Here is a 14,648-nt window from a genome sequence, read left to right as displayed (position 1 = left end):
GTGGCTAATCAGATGACTCAAATGATAACATCTTGAGTCATTAGGGACAAGGAGGATGTTTTACCATCATGTGACAGGAACTAAAATAAAATTCTTTACATTGTATGTCCATAAGAGGGGTAGTCTGAAGATGTTTGAGCATATTCAAGTTCAAGCTGAGTGATGGGGTAGGATTTTATTTTGTGTGTGGTTTTTTGTTCTATAAAATCAATATTTAATTCAATATTATCTAGGGGTTTTACCATCAACAGCAACAAACAAAAACACCAGGGTTTAAACTTAACACTTACTAACTTCTCAGTGCCTCCCAGAAAATTTTTTTCTTTTCTTTTTTTACTGAGCAAAGTGACTTGCCCAGGGTCACACAGCTAGGAAGTGTCAAGTATCTGAGACCAAATTTAAACTCAGGTCCTCCCGACTTCAGGGTTGGTGCTCTAACCATTGTACAACCTAACTGCCCCAACTCTCCCCCTCTCCCAGTAATTTTATATGACTGCTTATAATTTTTTTTTAGAGAAAGTGTTGACCTGCTTCAATTGAGGTGATTCTTCATTAGGAGATCCCCAAACGTAGGAAATGTCTGATCTCAGGCTTCCATTCAAAAAGAAACAAAAGACCAGAATTATAGTCACCTCTTAATTCTCTATATCCAAGGATTCTCTCAAGATACAGAGAAAGATGGAGAGTGTGTGGAACAGTAGCAATTACAAAAGCAATCAGAGACTCTCAAAGTAAGAAAAAAGCAAAAAGAGATTTATTATGCTCTCAGGAGAAAGGGCATCTCCTACCTGACCAAACTGTTTGTCAGTAAAAGGAGTGCCAAACACAAGATTAAATAGAACAGAAGCCTTACCCTTGACCTTTTTCTCTCCCATTGTTTGAGGAGTTCAGGTTTACACCCTAAACCCAGAAATCTATCCCACAAACAAGAATACAAGTCAATAATAATAAATTTAAATTTTCCTAGAGAAGTGCAATACAAGCAGATAATCTCAGATGAGAGACAATGGAACACCTGCAACTTTTTAACTGTTATAACTCAACTTGTTTTTATAAAATCTCAAGTCATAATTAGGTCATATTTTCTTGAGGAGATCTTCACTCAGTTAATTCCACACAGGATATGAATTTGATTTAAAATAAAATTCATTTGATTTTTTTGGCAGTTCATTACTTTGATTTTTTAAATTCAAAGCTATTTTATTTTCTGTTCCAAATTCTCTCTTTCTTCCTTTCCCTCCCCACTGAAGAGGGTAAGATAAGAAAAGATAAGAAGATAAGAAAACCAAACCCCATTATAAATATATATAGTCCTTCAAAACAAAGTCTCTAAATAGCTATACAACGCCCCCCTTAAAAAATTTATGTTTCAATCTGCTCTCTATCAGCTCTATTATGCAAAGATAGATAGCATTTTTCTTGAGTTTTTAAAATTATTTGTATTTTAATAGTATTTTATGCTACAAATGCATACAAATATAGTTTTCAACATTAATCTTTGCAAAACTTTGTGTTCCAAATTTTCTCCCTCTCCTCCCCCTTCTGCTTCAAGATATCATTATAGGTTAAACATGTAATTCTTCAAAATATATTTCTATATTCATCATGTTATGCAAAAGAAATCATCAAAAGGGGGAATAAAACATAGAAAGGAAAAGGTAACAAACAAACAAAAGCACTTTTCATCATAAATCCTTTGCAATTATGGTTGATCATTGTGTTGATCAGTTACTAAGTCTTTGGAAATCTATTTTGCATAACCAGAATGTATAATTTATGTCAAATCATTTGCCTTCTTGGGGGAGAAGAGGAAATTTGGAGCTAAAATTGAGAAAAAAATGTTACAATTGTTTTTACATGTAATTGGGAAAAATATTAAATAAAAATCTATTTTACATTTAAAAAAAGTTCCTGAGTCTTTCAAAGTTGTTTGTCTCTATGATATTGTTATTAACTGTATAAATTGTACTTCTGGTTCTGCTTACTTCACTTTGTATCACTTAAGAGTCTTCCCAAGTTTCTCTAAAACCATCCCCTTCATCTTTTTTTATGGCACAGTAGTATTTCACCATGGTAGGGTTTTATGGGGTGTTAAGGGAAGACTAGCACCTCTGGTATGAGGGCTTGCTGAGTGCTTGGCAGGACTGCTCATCCTCCATCGATGTCCACTTGTCACCCAACTCTCACCACACACCCAGGTGAGAGTAATCAACAGTGCTTCAAACACTTTGGTGATTCAGGATATATCTACCCCAACCATTTTAAGACTTACACCTATGGAACAGGCAGATAAGAACAATAAGGTTCCATGACCACGGAGGTAGCTGAAGCAGGCCTTGTAGAGTGCTTAGAATTCGGTCAGAAATCACAGATGTCCAGGTCATCCACTGCATGCTGGGCTGCTGCCAGATGTCTTGACTTTTGCCTTGCCACTAAACTTCAACGACTCTGTGAGAGTGAGAGTGAGGCTGACTACTTTGTGCAACATGGCCTCAATTAAATCCAATTCACCCTCAAATCATCCCTACTCTTGGAAAAGGAAGGACAAACAACATCATTCCTCATCATGTTCATGTACTATGATTTTTTCAGTTATTTCCCAGTTGATTTCAGTTTCCAGTTCATCATAAAAAGAGCTGATATCCATACTTTTTTCTCGTTCTTTGATGTTTTGGGGGAATAGAACTGAATTTTTGAGAGAAGTAATTCATTTTGGATCCCTATTCTATTTCAATCAATTTTAATCAATTTAATAAGAATCATAATAAAGTTCTATATATAAGACCCCAGAGCTGTGAGCTATAGATTCTAAGTTCACTTACTTAACTATACTATAGTATACTACAATATACTAGTTAATTAAAGGCCCTCCACTCTTGTTTTGCCTTGTTGTGGTGACCAAGCCTAGTATGACAGAGATCATAACTACATGGAAAGTCCCACAAAATATTTTTGTACTTTTGAACCAATCACTTGTCCAACAGGAGTAAATGACCAATTTAAAACCACTTAGATCACTGACCATGACAATTCATACCATTTCTTCCTACCCAAATTAAGGAGAAGCCTGTTCATTCTTTGTAGAGATATTCCTTGTTTCACCCAACTTATGATCTTGCTGATATATTGACTTATTTTACTTTATGCATTGCATGTCAACCAATGGGATTACTCTAAATTTGGAATAGCCTGTTCTTGACTGGACATTTAGCCCTATAAAAATAAGTCCAGGAAGGAGATGGAAAAGTCAGATAATCAGGAAGATCTGAGGTCCACTTCATTAGTGGGGACCATGGACCCTTTAATAAAGTGCCAGTGGCTCAGACCTCTCTGTCTCTCTTATTATAGGTGGAATAATTTTAATTTCCACACTTTGTAAAAAAGAAGAAAGATAAGTATAGAAAAGATTTGAGTAGTTTGGAATGGATTGTCTGCAATGTCTGACTGCTCAAAAAACTATTAAATTTGAGAGCGTCTTAGAACTGTGTATCAAAGATGTTGTTGACTCAGTGCATTGCAGTGGGAGAGGCAATTAAGAACTGTATCTAATGAACTGCTGGATCATCCTAAGTCAACAGAAACAAGTCCAGAATTGGGGGGTGTGGACCAATGAGCCCCAAGGCATATACTTGACTTGTTTAAAAAAAAAAAAGCCAACTCTGTAACTGGGGAAAGAACATCAGAGGATGGATAAGAGCAAGCAAGTTCCAATCTTAGTGATGGAAAAGAAAGAACTTCAGTCCTCACAGTCCTATAAAAACAGGATTGTGAACTCTTTTTCAGCCTTTCATTGTATCCTCAGGATGGTTTGACTTGAGGGAAGAAAAAGGGAATGAGAAAAAAAAAACACTGAGACAAGCCTCTATGAAAAATTTACAGAAAAAAAATTACATAAGAGGAGAAAGCCCAGAAAGGCTTGCAACCTGTAGCAGCAGAAATGGCACTCACACTGATGAAAAAATAAATGCATCTCTGTAACTAAGGAAGAAAGTTCACATTAGTCAATTCTACTTATCAGAATTAGGATAGTCACTGACAGATTCACTTTTCAGCTCAGTAGCAATGGTATACAAATGTCCTATTATTAAAAATATTCCAAATCACTAATAATTAGAAAAATGAAAATTAAAGAATTCCACTCTCATTTGCAAAGTTGACAAAAAATAAATAAAATGAAAATGTTGTAGGAACAGTGGTAAAAGAAGCACATTAATGTATTCTTGGTAGAACTATAAATTGCTTTGGCTATTTTGGAAAGCAATTTGGAACTATATTACAAACATTATACATCCTTTGACAAAACAGTATTAGTCCCAAAGAAATCAAAAAGGAAAAGAATCCATATATGCAAAAGGATTTATAGCAGCTCTTTTTATGATGGAAAAGAATTGGAAACTAAAGGATTGCCTAAGAATTGGGGAAATGGATGAAAAATTATGATATATAGTAATAATAGCTAGCATTTGTACAGTACTTTAAGGTTTGCAAAATACTTTATAAACATCTCATTTTATCATAGTACATGAATAATGTGCTTTAAAAAATAATGAAAGCCCAATTGTTTAGATCTGATTTTATTTGTGTAAGAAGTTTTTTGTAATTTTGTTTGTTCTACTCAGGCCTGGTTGAGAGGATAAGGATATGTGCATGTGTAGATCCTTTCTCTAGATTGCCTGGGGTTGGGGATGGTCTCTGCAGATCCTCTGTCATAATATTCATTCTACTCATTAACTGTATCTAATTAACCAATTAGAGCAGATTGCTACCTGTTGGGTATACTTGCTCTTCCAAGGGCATATAAACTTCAAGAAGCTGCCATGATTGTCTTTGGTTTATGAGATGGTGAAGTGACCATTCTTTTATTCATTATTTCCTAGCTATAATTAATAAAATGATTAATTACCCAGACAAAAGAGGAATAATGAAACATTGTAAAACAACAACTTTGAAAAAACTTAAGAATTCTAACCAGCAATGACCAACCATGATTCCAGAAGACAAATGATGAAACATGCTACTTACTGACAGAGACGTGGTGGACTCAGAGTGCAGGAACTCGTGTTACAAGGTTTGGTGCTATAGATAGAGGATTGGACATGGAGTCTTGAAGACCTAAGTTCAAATCCAGACTCAGACAATTTTACCCAGGTGACCTTAGTCAAATTACTTAATGTTGGTTCACCCCAGTTTCTTCAATTATAAGGACAAAAATAGCACCTTCTTCACAGGGTTATTCATAAAACATCTTGCAGACCTTAAAGTACTAAGTAAATGCTAGCTATTTTATTTTTCCAATGTGAGAAAGCGGAAGAAAAAATAGATTTTTGTTAATTGAAAATATTTAATTGAAAAAGAATGATGTCTTATTAGTGTTATACTATGTTATCTTAGTATCTTAGGTTATGTTTGTAGATTTTATTTTGATTTTCTTTGGCTTTCCCAACTTAAAGAAGCAGACAAGAACCCTATAATCTACACAGAAACTTTCATTTTTAGCATAAAAAAGACCTAGAGAAACAAGTCTGAATAAACATGTCTGTTAATGCCAGCCAAGGACATTTGGGAGAAATCCAGTCACTGCTGCAGTCTTGAATTAGGCAAAAAATAAGACAAAACAAAAAGCAAGCACCACTGTGCCAAGATTCATGGTCCAAAATATTTTGTATGAAATTTAGGTAGTAATATCAGAGGGGAACAACTGCCATATATTAAGTAATGATCTCATTTATTTTGATCGTATTCACACTGTCTTTCTTTCATCTTTTTTTTTTTTTTATAATAGCAGTTGACCTTTATTTAGTGCCTTAAGATTTCCACAGAACTCTACATATATTATTATTTCATATAACTTTGGACACAGTGACCTGTCCTTACTCCACATATTAAGATATTATCTTGATTAAGATAATATCCTAATATTTGGAAACGTAAAAGAGGCTAATTTTGTAAAAATGAAAGAGGTAATGAGACTAATCATATGAAAAAGTAGTGTAAACTATAAATACAAATGACTTTAAAACAGCCTTAGAAAAATTCATTTGTTTATTCATTTACTAATCAATATTTTCTCTGTGCCTCTTATGTGCCTAGTACTATGTTAGGAAAGGTATGGGATAGTAGGATACATTTTGATATAAAGTCTAATCCCTGATCTCAAGATTCAGGGCTAAAACAAACACACAAACAAGTAAAAAACTGTGCTACAGTGGAATGAACTCGAGATTTAGAATATCTTGATTCTTCCACTTTCTAGCTATGCATATTTGGGCAAGTCAGTCTTTCATTTATTTTAAAGGAAGAGAGATTTTAAACACAATCAGTCCTATAGCAGTATTCAAATATTCAACTGTATTTTAAATTTCATCAGTGTTGGCTATACTGGGAAGGGAGGTGGGAGGAGAGGAGCACTGGCAAATCATTACTTGGAAACTGAGTGCTAAGGCACCGACCTAACATACAATTTCTGGGATAGGTCAAAGACAAAATAGTGAAATAGGAGGCATTTTAATCTGATTATCTTAATCTATCCCTTCTTTTTAAAAAATAATTCTTTTAAAAATTTATTTCATTTTATGTCACTTTCAAGAAATACTATAAAAGTAAAAGATACACACAAATATAAAATAAAGATCAGGAATAGAATTTATTATGTTTTTAAAGAAAGGAGAAATTAGCAATCATGATCTTAAAAAAGTAAAACTAAAATATATTTAATCAAAAGAGAAAACTTAGAAACTACATTATATCAGCCATATTAATCAATATTGCTTTAGACCACTTAAAATAATTAGATAGTATAAAAAATCTGAGAGTATATCTGTCAAAATAGACATAGGAACTATACAAAATAAGATGTAAATAACTGAAGTAATAGCTATTGTTCATAAGTCGGTAAATCCAGTATAATTTTTTAATGACAATTTTACCTAATTTATTTACATAATGCAACCCCAATTAAATTACTTTTAAAAATTATATTGATGAGTTAAAAATAATAACAGTATGCATTTAGAAAAGCAGAGTGTCAGGAACTTCAAGAAACCAGAGGAAGAAGATGTAAAGGAAGTGGATTCAGTAGTTATCAGACCATATTATAAGGTGAGAGCACTGTTGAAATGTAAAATGGACAATTTTGATTATTTTAAATTAAAATGTTCTTGGATGAATAAAACCCATGCAGCCAAGAATAGAAGGAAAAAAGAAAATTGGGGCAAAACTTTCTTAGATGATTTCTCAGATAGAATGTAATTGAATTGTAATATATCTGTGGTATAAGAAATGATGAAGTTGGATTTAGAAAAATATAGAAAAATTTGGATTTATGAAGGAAGATATTATCCATTTTAAGAGAAATATACAAGTGGAAATACAAATAGTATAGTCTTACATATATGTGTATAAGTGTATATGTTTGTGTTTATAGATATGGATGCATATCTATGCTTAATTATAGCCTTTGGAATGGGGATGGAAGAGGAAGGGAAGAAAAAACAAAGTAAGAAGTGCACAGCAGAAAATAAAAGAAACCTACAAAGAAGCAAGAAAAAACAGTTTTGAAAAACAATGTATACTATTTATCTTATAGGTTTTCTTGAAACAGAAATTTATTGCTTTATCTTGTATTCTTTCTTATGTTCTGCTGTGTACAAGGCAATTTTTTTCTTTTTTTACATTGTATTTTAGTTTAAAATAAATTTTAAAAATTAAAAAATATTTAATCTTTAATTTATGGAATAAAACAAGCATTTCCATAACATAGTATTTTTTTTTTTAATGATTGCACTTTTCTCTTCAAAGTTCCACTTTTTTTCCTTTCCTTATCCCCTTCTTGAGAAGGCCAAAAAAAAAAAAAAAAAAAAAAAACCAACCAAAAACCCCATACTCCAAAACCAAACCAAACCTCCATTATATATATATTTGTTGTGTTTGATTACACATACATTCATATATATATATGAATGTATGTGTAATCAAACACAACAAATTCCCACATTGGCTTTGTCCAAAAAAGAAGTCACAATCTGCATTCTGACTCTATTATCCTTTTATCAGGAGGTGGATATAATGTTTCATCATGAATCCTTTGAAATTATGGTGAATCATGTTCTTTAGAGTAGCAAATCTTTCAAATTTATTTGACTATTGTTATGGTGTAGATATTTATATCTATAGATACAGCTATATTATATATATATTTATATTGTCAGTGGAGCTCACTTGACAGGCATCTCACCCCTTCCCAAGGTAGCCTGTTCCACTTATGGACAACATCAATCCTCAGTTTTTTCTTTATATTTATTTGAAGTCTGCCATTGCAACTTTCACAGTTCCTCCTAAGAGGTCAATCAAAACAATATAATCCTTCTATCTTTCAGCCATCAAGTCTTCCTGAACCCTAAGGCTGTGTGTAGGAAAGCTCATCAAGTTACCATACTTGGACTCCTCAGTTTTATCATCTCCACCTTATTTGCACTGCTGCCATTTAGTAACAATAATTTTTTTTTTTTTTTTTTTTTTAGCCCTGCCTCAGTAAGACCCACGAGATTTGAATCTCTTGAACTCACAAGATCTCCTCCAAACTTGCACATGTTCATCTCAGGATACATACTCATTTATCTAAGATCAGGAAAAAACAAACATAAAAAGCAGAAAAGGCAGGCAGGGACCCAGACACAAGCATGTCTATTTGAGTCCCTTTATTATATGATAGTTGGTGTGGAAAGGGCAATCCTTTCTCTACTCCACTGGAAATCTTAGAGGTAGATGATGCTACCTGGTATATAGATGCAAGACAGACTAGGAAGGAAGCTATTTCTTTTTTTTTTTTTAAACTGATGCAGCACCCCCCTTCCCTGGTGCTGGGATGGGGAGGATCTAAAAATAATTCAAAATATGCCAGTCATACTAAAATACCAAGTCCTTTCAGCATGGTGGAGTGAGGATTTTGAGGTGGGAGTGGGTGGTCATCACATGAGACAGTCCTCAGAGCCCATAAATGGACACCTGAAGGGCAATTGAACACGCCCCAAAGAATGGATCATAGGCCAATTCAACATCTGTTATGCAGAGTATAAAAAACCTGAGAGTATACCTGTCAAAACAAGGAAAGGAACTATAGAAATAAAGTTAGGTCTAAATAATTGAAGTAATAGTTATTGTTCATGGATAGCCAAATCCAATATAATTTTTAAAAGATTACAATTTTACCTAATTAATCTATCTGTGTAATGTCATCCCAATTACTTTTTAAAAAATTTATATTACTGAATTAAAAATAATAATAACATGGTGCATTTGGAACACCAGAGAGTCAGCAGAGGGGAAGAAGATATGAAGGAACTAATGGAACTAAATTTAGTAGTGATCAGACCTTAAATCATATTATAAAGTGAGAACACTTGAAATTCAAACTTCTGATTCTCATTTGCAGATGAAATTATGGCATAGAAATTGAAAGTAGTTTCTTAACTAGAATAAACTAATCAATAAATATTGAATACATATGTTAGCAGTAGATGTCATCCTGAAATGGGAATAGCAAGTGAGGTTTCAATTACCATGCATGAAGTCCATAAATATAGCAGTCTTCCAAAGAGTCTCTGTATAACATACAAAGAGTTTTGAATTACAAGAACTTTGTACCCATATGTTCCTTTCTTAGTGTTGGAACTCATTTTCTTGCTGTTCTGGGAGGGAATACAAATATTGACTGTTATAAAGCAAGGGTGTGGAAATTTTTTCTTTCTAGGATCAAATCACTTACCTGATAGAGTTACCTACAATGAAAAGCAAATTGGCTAGGTTTGTTTTGTCACAGGTATATAACATTAACTTATTTTTCATTTGAGAAAAAGGTTGAATATAAACCATTTATCATTCAATTTTAGATTCATAGCAATCAATGTGGGGCATTTCAGATAATCCATATATCTTATTTGCATCAAGTCACTAATCAGGATAATCAGTTTTCCATTTATTATTCATGACTTTAGCTAAATCATTTAACTTCTCCATTAATCTTCTATAAAATTATGAGTTGGACTATGTAACTTCTAAGGACCCTTCAAATTAAAGGTCCTATGCCCCAAAACTCAGCTTTCATTGTGAAAGTAAAATGTTTAAATACACCTAAAAATTAATAAATGAACAGGAAAATGAATGTCGGCACTTACTCCTCAGAGTTTGGAAGTCTCTGAATGATGCAAAGAACAACCTCCCCCAAAGCTGACTTTTCACGACTTTTCACTTAAACACGGCAATGACCTGGTTTTAGCAGTCTCAAAAGGCTGGAAAGATTTATTAATGTTATATCTGAATCTGATTATCCACTTACTGGTCTGTTATCTCCATCATGTTAGAAAGACCTCTTTCATTCTCTTTCACCTCTCTTTAGCCTGGCAAATGCTTTAATGGAATTGCTGTTCCATTTCCTGTAATGAGTATGCCATGGCCAAATTTTCACAGGGTTTCCTTTCTTTCCAAATCTCCTTTATGCTCCTAACCCAATCATCTTATGCCACAAGTATGGAGTTTCATAGGAATTTTAAAGTACCAAAAACTTCAAACAAACCTATTCCTGAAGTTCAGGGCCTCATAGAAAATGCAAAATTGAAATTTTATTTTAATTATATTTTGCTAAGACTTAATCAGGCTAGATTTAATGGTCTCTTTCTCAATTGCATCCCCTAGCAAACTTCCCCCACCACCTACATTCCAGACATGCTAGCCTAAAAGTCTAATTTTTGTCTTATATTATCTTTGCAACCCTACCCATCACTCACTTTAAGAGAAACTTGATCAGCCTAAAAGATCAAATTTCGTCAACTTAAATTATAGTAGTAATTCCGTCTGGAGAAGACTACTCCCTTCCCTTGAGAGTCTTAATGATTAGAATCACTCTTCTTGGCAATGGTTAAGGGGTATTAGAAAGAGATATCAGAATCAAGTAATCTCAATTTTGACTCAACTCTTGACTGATTGGATCAGTCAATACATAAAGAAACTAATTCAGGCTATTCACTGGAAGGTCAAAAACTAAGCTGAAACTTAAATACTTTGGCCACATAAGTGAGAAGTTGGGACTCATTGGAAAGGATCCTGCTGTTAAGATAGATTGAAAGCAAAAGGAAAACAGCATTGCAAAGGATGAGATGAATAGAGTCATGGAAACTATGAACATGAACTTGGACAGACTCAGGGAATCATGAAGAGTCTGATAGAACCGAAGAACAATTATTCTGATACTATCATAATTAGTGCTGTAATGAGATCCATAATTCTCATAATAATCAATATGATATGTGTAATGATTATTCTAACTATTTAGATATGTTACTTTGGTTCCAAAAGACCTTGATGTAGAAGCTGAGTTTGTAGCTGACATGCTGCAGCCAAAGTGATGAATCAAATCTCTGGACCTGTTAATAATCCCCCAACTTGACATTGAGGAGAGTCTCCAATTCAACATATGGGGATCTTGGTTCAAGTATACACTCTATTACCTTTGCAACCCCATTTAGCACATGGTTCCTATACCAACCAGTATCAATAAGCTGCTAATTTTTCTTTTGGCAACCTTAGCCTTCTAACTTTTGACTTTTGGAGAATTAGATTTCAAGCTGTGAGATTTGTTACCTTTGATTCAGAATAGATAGATTAAGAGTTAGTGAACTTGAGGCAAGAGAAATTTGAAAAACACTTGAATCAGTTGAGAGGATAACTTCAAGACGTCCACATTACCTTTCTCTAATAGCTGTTTGAGTAAAGGGGCTCATCTGAAAGTGTGACCTTTGTGGCATATAGTGTAAAGTAACAATTCAGTATAAGTTGATTCTCTTCTAAACAGGACTACAGTTTTAATGTTTCACATAAAACCTTCTTTTACTATTCTTTGCATATGGAAAGTTTCTTGTTTTTCAGAATAAAAATCCTTTTCCTTGTCAGAAAAACCTGGGGAATGTTATATAAACTGATAGAGTAAATAAAATGAAGACAATGGACACAATAATTACAATATATGTGTATATATATATACACATATATAACACATACACAACATAGTATACACAGCTATAACATAATTATACATCATACAATACATGTATAATCACAATATGCATATATATACAACTATGTATGCATGTAGATGTAAACATACATATATAGTTAACCCACTTGTGGACTACTGCAAAATTCTGCTGGTTTCTCTGCCTTTAGTCTCTTCCCACTTGACCATCCTCCACTCAATTCTTAAATTGACCTAAAAGTGCAGATCTGAACATATCAGTTCCCATTCAATCAACTCCAGGACCTCCCTATCACCTCAAGGACCAAATATAAAATCTATTATTTGATGTCAGAACCTTCACAGCCGAGCCTGACTTCTAACTTGCTCCTCTTATATTCTGTGATGCAGTAACATTGACCTTATTATTCCTCTAACAAGATATTCCAGCTCTCTGTTATTGCATTTTCCTTTCTTTTTCTTTTTTCCTGAGGCAATTGGGGTTAAATGACTTGCCCAGGGTCACAGAGTTAGGAAGTGTTAAGTGTCTGAGATTAGATTTGAACTCAGGTCCTCCTGATTTCAGGGCGGGTGCTCTACTATTCACTGCATCACCTAGCTGCCCCCTATTATTGCATTTTCAGTGGCTGTTTCCCATCTCTCCTCATCTCCACCTCCAGGCTTACTTCAAGTCCCAGCTAACATCTCTTATACAAGAACCTTTCCTGATTCCCTTAATGCTAGTTCCTTCGCTTCTGTTGATTAATCTTAATTTATGTTTTTATGCCTTATTGTACATAGTTATTTACATATTGCCTCTCCTATCACACTGTGAGTTTCTTGAGAGCCAGGGCTGGGTTTTTGTTGGTTTTTGTTTTTGTTTTTTGCTTTACTTTTCTTTATATGCTGAGAGATTAGTATAGACCCTGGAACATAGTAGGTGCTTAATAAATGCTTGATGATCTGTCTTAAGAAGAGGACTAATGACATCACAGGATGATGTCTTGACTTGATTGTGAATTAGATTTAAGTGAGGCAAATTTGCCTAAAGTCAGTCTCTCTCTTCCAGAATCATCAAAGTCCAGTGGCAAGGCAAAAGTCAAGACAACTGGCAATGGCCCAGGATGCGATGGATGACCTTGGCATCTGTGATGGCTGACCCATCTCTAAATGCTCCACAGCTACCTGCCTCAGTTGCCTTCATGGCCTTAGGAACAATTGCTCTTTTCTGCCCATTCCAGCAGATCATGCTTGGGATAGACACCCCCCTAAATCACCAAAGAATCTGAGGCATTGTCAGTTACTCTCAGCCTGGTTTAGCCCGTGTGCAGAAATAATTTTACCTGGGTGTGGCCACTATACATGCTACAGCTTCTTGGAGACACAGTTGAGAGCAGGCCAGGTGGATACCAAAGATGGAGAAGCAGCCTTGAAAAGGGCTCTGTAAGCCTTCACACCAGAGGTGCTAGTTTTCAACCCTTCATATACTAAAACGAAGCCAAACTCGGAGTAAATGAAAAACTAATAATGGCCTTAGAGAACAGATAATGAACATATAATGTTGTCTCCTTTCAGCAGACAGCATTAGAATATTTTATTTATATTTTGTCAGATTTATTGGATGTTCTTTTTTATAAAAAAGGGTTTAGTTTCTGAGCAGGAAGGGTTATTTCCAGAAATGAACATGTTGTGAAAGCAATAGGAATCAATAAAACTTTTGTTAAAGGTTCTTTCCATTACCACTCCACCCTCCAAAAAGGCCAAAAAAAAAAAAAAACCACTCCTTTTTTTACTCCTTTGCCATTTGTCCCATGTATCTCCCAATGTAAGTCTACCCTATTTAGATTTCAGATAACATTTACAGAAATCTTGAACAAGGAAAAAATTATCTCAAAATACAATCTAAAGAGGGATCAATGGGATTCCTTCCAGAAATCAATAACTAAAATAGTGGAAAAGAAAACTTCCCTTGGGTAGATCCTAGCATTGATCACTTCAGGTAAGTAGGAAGATAATGTTGGAAACAAGAGTTAAATCACCTCTTAATCCACTCTCCCAATGAAAGGACCCCATCCCCATTTCATAGTGACCTATTACCCATCTTCCAAGAATTTTTTGGAAAGGACTTTAGAAAAAAATATTATTTCTTATTTTTTCAGTTTTATTCCTACTTGTTAAAAGAAGAAAAAGAGTTTTAAGAAAGACTTGATGACTTGCTTAAGAACATTAGACTTCTTTACCTGGACTAATCTTTACCTGGAATCCAGGTAAAGACTTCCATCTCACCTAACTCTCACAAAAGGTTTTACTTAATACATAAGCACTCTAAATATTAGTTTAATTTTCATGCCCAGCATCTTTCTTTATTTACTTGTCTTCTATCAGGACAAATTTTGAGCAAGTAAACATTTAAAGGTCACTGAAAAGGAATTATTCTAAAGGAACTGTTTATAATGTATTTTGATACCATGAGACAGTTTAAATCTCATGAAATTTTGCTTTCATTTTGGAAACTGAAAATGACTTACAATATTGGTATATACATCAGAGGAGAAAGGTAATGTCTAATGCTGTGCCTAAATATTCTTCCACCTACCTATCAATTATCTAGAAGGACTTCATTCTTTCTAAAAAAATTGAGATC

This window comes from Antechinus flavipes, chromosome 1 (genome assembly GCF_016432865.1).
Source record: "Antechinus flavipes isolate AdamAnt ecotype Samford, QLD, Australia chromosome 1, AdamAnt_v2, whole genome shotgun sequence".
NCBI classification, from domain to species: Eukaryota; Metazoa; Chordata; class Mammalia; order Dasyuromorphia; family Dasyuridae; genus Antechinus; species Antechinus flavipes.
The sequence above is the reverse complement of the archived record's forward strand: the minus strand, read 5'-3'. Positions refer to the sequence as shown.